Genomic DNA, 9,020 nt, shown 5'->3' with positions numbered 1-9,020 from the left:
AAATCAGCAATATGCCATAAAAACCCTCCTTATCTTTGAGTACAGGGCAATGGGATTCTAGTAGAAATGAGTCACTCTTCCAACTTGCACAAGAGTTTTATATAAATTTCTTCAGAAAATGATAGGTACACTCTTCATTCTGTAGGTAGAATCGGCTGTTCCAATAATGAAATAATGACACACATGCAGTCAGCTTTTCAGCCAAGTGCCACAGGGGAACATATGGGAAGAGACTGCGGCCGTTCCGCGATTTACCTTAGAACCAAGAGAAATCTCCCAAAAACATAGGTCGGGGCTGAGAGATAAGGATTATTTTAAATTTAATTCTGGTATAACACAAAAAAATGAATGCGCTGTGTATGAAAGATGATGTTTGTCATTATACATATTATAGTCGATGACTAGCTCGACTTGTGCCGTGTAACTGAAATTAACCTTGAGGCGTAGTAATACGTCGAATCGCAGATGTTTGTAGGTGACGTCCATTTATTTTTTAGCTGTTTAATTCCAGAACATGTAACGAAAAACGTTCATACATTTACTACCTACATAAAGATTTTATTAATATTATCACTCAGTTTCTGGAAATGCTACCACGTACACAACACATGTTTTTAATAAGTAGTAGCCTATCAAAAGTGAACAACAATTGTTGAGCATCCATAATGGTGAAGTAACAAGTTCCATAGAATGTAACTTGGTTTATTTCGCTATTTATCAGCGTATGACACAAAAAATGCCACTGGAGTATGCAGTAATCCGTGACCTGGGGCAGCCGCAGAGAAAATAAATGTGCCAAAAAATAACATGCATATACGGCGTACAGGGTAATTAATGATTTCAACACTCCATTGGTCTCTATGACATTTATTTAGATTAATTACAAGCGTCGTCGTTTAATGTGCACTCTATTTTGTTCACTTTACCCTTCAGCTCACAAATTCCCTCCCAGTTTCAATTGCTTCAAAACCTTTTTAATCATAAACAATCGATAAATAGCGTCTCTACTTAAACCATATGTCAGCTTGCTAGGATATATGTTTAAGAATAGTCATGAGTGCATGTTTCACTGTGTACACATCATAAGCACTACTCTACAACTTACGGTCTATTTATCATTATCGACCATGATGTGCTTCAAAATCATCACTAGGTTTTCCGAAATCTACCGTCATGTTCTAGATAACTCTGTACTAAAATTACATATTACTACCTTTGTTTTGAAGGAAACAATATAAATACAGGTAGAGATATGTGTGAAGATAAGAAGAACGTAAAAGCATACGTCGAATAAGAAACGCCGTACATTCATATAGAAATGTACGTAAGATGGTCTCAGCCTAAAGGAAGGTGAGCTCGGAGGTTTCACAAGGTCAATATACAGGGTGCATCACCTAAAACTTACACCGAAAATATTGCGAAAATGGAATGTGCTATTGATGTGCGATTTCACATAGTGGGTTGGTAGTCAGGTGCTAGTATTGTTAGTCAATAAACAGATTGCAGTAATAATTAGAAAGTGTATTTTTTGTGCAAACATACACTTTTTAAACAGGACAATGCCTATTAATATTAACAGGCTAAAACTAGGGTAAATTAGAATGTCACATGCTTTTTTTGCAGGATTGTAGTGCGATTCGTTCACGAGATATGGTATTTTGAAAAATTCTCACATCGACAATTATATAACAAGTCATACTGTGTGAAATCTGACCAGTAACGAGACAACAGACCATCACAGGTTGCGTTCAGAATAACCACCGGCAGCGCAATACACTCTTGCAGTCCGGTATAGAACGACTGCCGCACACGAGCTAGTATTTTAGTGGAGATGTCCGCACAGACTGTAATGTCATCGGTTGTAGTTGGTAAGTCCTTGTAAAGTGTCTTTTAGCCTTCCCCACAGAAAACAAATCTACAGGCGTCAAATATGGGAAACGGAACGGCCAAGATACGGATCCGCTGCGCGTCCAGTCGAACAATTTGAAAAAGCATGCTGTAGAACTTTGTGCAATGTGGGCTGAACAGCCATCGCGTTGGCACTGCAGATTTGTTCTAGTCTGAAGAAGAACGTCTTCTAGCATCCGTGGAAGGTGATCTGTTAGGAGGCAGCGTGTGCGCGATAACGCGTTAAGCGTTCCGTCTGCGAGAAACAGGCCCATGAGCTGAAGATTGACGACCCCACACCAAACATTTAGACTCCACGGACGCTGACGTTCCACCTAACGAAGCTGGCTGAGACTGTCAACACACCACCAGAGTATTTTTCGGCGGTTTACATGCTCGTGCTTGGTAAATGTGCGCTTCATCACTAAACAAGATACATAATGCATCTGGAGTACCCTGTCGTAATGTACATGTACAGTAGTTAACACGAATCGCATAATCGTTTACATGCAGCTCTTGATGGAAAAAAAGTCATAGGTTCCATCCATATCTCGATAAAGAATGCTTTCCTGACTCATTCCACTTCCTCGTGCGATTGTCCGGGAGCTAATGCGCTGGTCAACTGTAACAGCAACAAAAACATTAATTCCCCCTCTTCTGACGAAATTTCTTTCCTTCTGTTACCGGTACGTTCTGTAGGTGTCACACTACCACTTTCATGTAACTGCTCGAAGACGTTGACAAATAATTGGCGAGATTGACGTTTATTGGAATATTTTGCCGCATTGGCCGTACAAGAACGAACTGCATTCTTCCTACACTATCCATACGCCACGAGAAAGTCGGCTTTTTCTGCACTGGTAAATCCCATCGTGCACTCACGACTTACTGCTTGGACTGTCACATACTAACTAACAAGTCGCAATGCACACAAGCACACTCTAAATAAACATAACAAAATCGTACGGAAATCGTAAGGAAATGCAGTCCGAAAACAAAGGAAGTGGGTTACAGTACACTTGTTCGCCCACTGCTTGAATACTGCTCACCGGTGTGGGATCCGTACCACATAGTGTTGGTAAAAGAGATTGAGAAGATCCAACGGAGAACAGTGCGCTTCGTTAGAGGATCATTTAGTAATCGCGAAAGCGTTACGGAGATGATAGATAAACTCCAGTGGAAGACTGCGGGAGAGATGCTCAGTAGTTCGATACGGGTTTTTGTTGAAGTTTCGAGAACATACCTTCACCGAGGAGTCAAGCAGTATATTGCTCCCTCCTACGTATATCTCGCGAAGAGACCATGAGGATAAAATCAGAGATTAGAGCCCACACAGAGGCATACCGACAATCTTTCTTTCCACGAACAATACGAGACTGGAATAGAAGGGAGAACCGTCAGATGGCTTGCGGAGTATGGATGTAGATGTAGATGTACCTAGGTTGAATGGTACAAACAATTGTCAGTGTGGAAACTTTTCAAAATACGACATCTGGTAAACTACTTACACTAGAATCCTGCAACAAACACCATTGACATTCTGATTTACCATACTTTTAGTCTGTTAATTTCAACAGGCAATGTTCCATATAAAAATTATGTTTGCACAAAAAATACTCTTTCTAAATATTAATACAATCTAGAATGAAATTCTCACTCTGCAATGGAGTGTGCGTAGACCTGTAACTTCCAGGCAGATTAAAACTGTGGGGCCGCACCGACACTTTGTAAGTGAGCTGCATCAGTGTTGGCAGCGCTGTGTAGCGCTTTGCATTGGATCTCTGATTGCGCTTTCTTTGTAAGAGACTGTGACTGGTCGAGTACCTTCGTACTGGATGTCAATGACGATTTAGAGTCGTGTCTGAACTGGATGTCATACTATTAAGGTAAAAACAATTACATTACTTGGTTTGCAACAAAATATTTCCTTTGCTAACCACATGCCTATTAGTAGTTAGTGGCTTTAGTAGTTAGAAACTTTCATTTAGCTGGCAGTATTGACGCTCGCTGTATTGCAGTAGTTCGTTTAATGAAGATTTTTGTGAGGCACGTGCTTAATGAAATGTATAGGTTATTGTTAGGATTTCTTTTTCGTCAGGGCCATTCTTATGAATTAATAATTTGAAGTCAGGTTGTAATTTTTTTGAGCAGTCAGATTGCGTTGCACTAGAATATTGTGGGTCAGTGTTGACATGATAAGAAAAGGTAAAGAGAAAGTAGGTTCACTTGCATTCAATTTAACTCAGTAGTATAAGTAAAATATTTTAATAAAGAAGTTTCAACCTGAACTCGGGACCTTCGCCTTCTGCGGGCAAGGGCTCTACCGTTTTTTAAAAATGTTGTCCAATATTCTTCGTTTCATTTGCTCTGGGCGGACGTCACATGACATCCCTGCAAGTTGATCGTTGATCCATTCACTCAGTTCTTTTTTTAATTTCAGAGGGCAGCTAGCCCTGACCGAAGACGCTGAACTACCGTTCTGGCTTCATCAGAGCTACCCAAGCGCAACTCACTATCTGTTCACACAGCTTCAGTTCCACCCGCATTTCGTCTCCTACTTTCAAACGTTTACAGAAGCTCTCCTGGAGACCTTGCAGAACTAGCACTCCTGGAGGAAAAGATCTTGCGGAGACATGTCTTATCCGCAGGCTGGGGGATGTTTCCAGAATGGAATTTTCACTTTTCAGCATAGTGTTCGCTGATATGAAGTATTACAATCAGTTGATAGGCTAAAATTGCAAGCCCTTGACTGTGAAGCCATTCTGTGTAAACCGCACATCAATAGCACTTTCCGTTTCAGCACTTTTCTTCAAGTGCAAGGTATAGGTGCTTCATCCCGTATAAGGAATAACATATAAACATATTACTATCGAAGAAAATGTGGTTTGTAAGGCTTGTTGTAGCTTTCCAGATAATACTCTACAACTGTGAAGAATAAATAAATATATAAATAAAGAACAAGTCTCCGACAGAGAAGGGACCAGTGATTAGAGTCATAAAATCCTAGCGATGAGGACTGCAACGTGGAGTTCTCGACTGTTATTCTGGCCCCCTCTGAGCCATTGTGCTGTATACAGGAAACTAAGTTCTACATTACAATGAGAAGTGGAGCTCAACTAGTACGAAATGAGACCAAAACATGGGAAATAACGTTTTGTTATGAACTGAAAATTGCTTAGAACCTTACATGGGAATATCTTTAGAAAGCAGCAGTGAAAAATATTGTGAAAATAGCCAGACCGTGATGGAAAGCGCAAATTATTCCATAGGACGTAACCTTTTTCTTGACGACTCTAGAAAAACAGTATAGCACGTTAACATTATATTTAGAGAATACATTGAACTGTATATTAGATAACTTCACAAGAGCACGTAAAGAGGGCAAAGATAATGAAAGTCATTAGTATGTTAGACGCTTTAACAGGACAACTGGAGTATTGGAGGATTTCACGCAATACGAAATTCGTGAAATATTGGAACACATGGATTCTAATAAAACGCCAGGGTAAAATAACGTTCATAGTAGAACTGTGCTTCGCATTTTCGACATATTCTCTCAATGTGCTTTATAATTAGCGTATCTGTTCAGTAGTGTATTTTTCCGTAAGATTCGACCGCTAGCTGAAATTAATCCTGGGGTGAAATCACCCTTTTGGCTGCTTGCACTGTGACCAATGTACGTACATTTGGTGTTAATTCCTAATAACATTACCTGAAATGTTCAAATTCCTCATAACTTTACCTGAAATATTCACTCTGGCCCGCAGCTTTTAAAAACACACTGTAGGGTACAGTTTATGGAAAATCGTTCTCAGAGTATAATCTGAGATGGGCTACAGCACCTGCAATTGGTACGAAAGACGCTCCTAAATTTTACATTTAATATAGTTCTTTTCCCGAAGATATTAATTTCAGAACAAACTGTATCTGTGTCCTATAAAACCATACTGCAAGAATATATTGCAGAAATATGACAACGCAAAGATAGATCATAAATGAAAAATAAAATTTAAATTCTTGTAACGTACGTAAAAATAATACAAGCTACCAAAATTACACACCACACTCACTCACTCACTCACACACACACACAGACAGACCCACCCACCCACCCACCCATCCACACACACACACACACACACACACACACACACACACACACACACACACACACACACACACGCACACGTGCTGCAATGCTGATCACCATGCTGGTAACGAGTTCTTGTGATAGGGCGTTACATTCCTCCACCAGCAGTGTTGGCAACTGCTGGAGTGCCTCTGGAACACGTGGATGTGCTGCAGTGTTCCCACACATACTCGAGGTGGGGGACTGCGCAAGGCCAGTCCATTCCTCGAATGTCCTCTTATTCCGAGAGCTCCTCAGCCTGCGCTGTTTCATGCACTCGCAGATGGTCATCCACAAAACTGAAATCAGGACCGAATGTACGCCGTAAAAGACGCACATGGGGAAGGAATGCAGTATCACATTTACATAGTCTAGTGGGTATTCCACGTTCAAAGATTTGGAGGTCAAAAACACATGCAATATTATCTCTCCTCATCTCTCCCCATACAATACCACTTTAACCATTAAAACAATCATCGCAACAATATTTCTCGCAGCATTACGTCCCCCTACTCCCTCCCGCCCCTCCTACCGTTTAACCAACATTGGTAAGGGAGAAATAATTGGAGAAGAATGTAGTTGATAATGTACAGCTTATTATGAAGATCGCTGTTTGTTACGAAAATGTGTTGCGCTTCGCTATCCTGGAAGGAATTTTTTAGCGATATCTGAAGATCTTATATGCGGGGATAAAAATCAAACACTGGTAATTTTTCGAATAAAATTAAAACTACCATGGGTGGGCTGAGCAAAGCAACTAGACAAGAGAAGAAGGAAATCAGCTATGGCATTTTGAAAGGAACTATATTGGCATTTGCCTTAAGTGGTTTAGGGAATATCTGAATCTGGGTGACTGGGTGAGGACGTGAGCCATTGTCTTCTCAATGCGAGTCCAGTGTTTTCATATGTTGCATATGTATACTAGTGTTATGCCTACAGAATTATTTATGTGTTGATGGGTTAACTGGATTGGGTTTTTATTTGTAAGGGAAACTACTTGTGTCAATTAAAGTTAAACGTAACAGTGGGGAAGTGGATATAGTGCATATTAGTTGTTTGAACTCATCAGCTGCTACGAGTAAATTTAGTGGGCAGAATGTTGTGCAGAAATTTCATTTAAAGTTCTAGTATTACGCAATTATAATAAAAATATTATATAATTATAATAAAAAATAAAATATTATAATAAAAATTTAAGAGCTTAGTGAAATGAATGGATTCTCCTGTCACAAAAACCATGCTTTCTAACGGAATTATGGATGGAATGTTACATTATCCGGTCCAGACTGAGTGAAATCTGCCGAAATTTTAAGTCCGTTTTACATTGTTTTATGTCTTGTTACTGGGAATGGCATTGAGAGCCCGGGCTATAGCGATCTGATTTGTTGAATCACTATGGGGAACTACCAAGGCCAGTACATCTGTTCTGACAGTGAGCTACGAATCCACACGAATGTGGGTGCAATAATTGGCTGTTAGAGCCATAAAATCGACAGCGGCAATTGGAGGTCAAACGACACCAGGAACCAACTCCAGAACATCGCAGTAGTGAAGGTCAAGCCTGTCGATATCCAACCAAAAGATGTTTTGACGTGTTAAATAAAGTATAACCCACCAAACTAAATAATTTGAGGCCAATTTAAGTCAGTGTTTGTTAATAATATTGCAGCCCACACTTAACATATCTACAAAAGATAAAGCAAAGATTTTAAATGTGTGTAAAAGATTGAATTATTTTATAGAGTTCACATTATATTTTCCTTCAGTATTTTGATTTATTGTGTTTTTTGTTATGTCATTTGGTTTGCCTTGAAACACACGCTGGCTCACGGAACAGCACAAAGGATATCGTTTTGACACCGGTACTGAGTGATATATGTTGAAATAAGCTAATTTTTGGTGTTACTATAAGTTCCAATTAGCAAACGAAGTGGAGGTGTGTAAATCAACACATATTATAGTCAACTGTCAGCGGGAGAGGGTATGTAAAACCGCAAATTTCAGCAAAGCCGAACCGGCTTCCCGCCAGCGGTGAAGCGGCCACCTGTGAGACCAGCTGGCGTAGCTGTGACTCGATTTTCCGAACCTCAGGGTGTGGAGGAGAGCCTGTGACACTTTGTGGCTAGAGCTGGGAATCATGGGTGAAGACGGTGGCTCCCAAAATGGTGGCATCAGCATTACGGCATATAATGGCGTCTAAAGAATACATTGAAATTGTGTAGTAAAACAAAGAATCTTATTATTACAAATTCAAACACATCACCATCATTCTGGCACTAAGAAGCATGTATTATAACTGCAATAACAATTCAACTGTGAAAACTGCAGAAGATAAATTGGCACTATATATGAACAATATTACATAAACCTTCATAATTTAATAAGTCTTGAATTCTTCAAGCGATCATTATAGTGAAAGTACAGGATGATACTAGCTACCATCACTGAAAATTACACTTCAATGTATATTTTATGTAATGAATTATACCATAACTAATTTTAATTTTGCAGACTCGTCAGTACATCGACTCCTTCACACTTACGCATAAAATGAATACAGTGTGATGTTCCTTCAAACTTCTCCTACTTAGCGTTGTATTATATGTAGTGTTTGTAAAGTGATTTATTGTCTAATTAATGAAACGTAAATTCGACTTCTAATAAAGTCGTTAGTAACATGAAACTGACACTTTATATGTAAAATCAGATGCCACTATTGAACAGAGTTCAAAGATACACTTCTATAGAGCAGTCCACCTTTTTTTTGTCAGTCGTGTATTACTGACACTTTCCTTGTTATTAATGTTGAACATGTGTACATAAAAGTAATATTTATATCATTTGTGGCTAAATTAATAGACTAAGAACGTTGTTTGTGGTTTGAGGGTGACTAGCAGAGAGAGGGACAGAGGCTCTTCTTTGAACACATGTACTGTTGTATGGTTGCAGGGGTTTTGTTTTTGCTTATTCTTGAATTGAGAACAACTGTGTGTGGTGAAATGAC

Source organism: Schistocerca piceifrons, chromosome 1 (genome assembly GCF_021461385.2).
Source record: "Schistocerca piceifrons isolate TAMUIC-IGC-003096 chromosome 1, iqSchPice1.1, whole genome shotgun sequence".
NCBI lineage: Eukaryota > Metazoa > Arthropoda > Insecta > Orthoptera > Acrididae > Schistocerca > Schistocerca piceifrons.
This window is presented reverse-complemented; position numbering follows the sequence as displayed.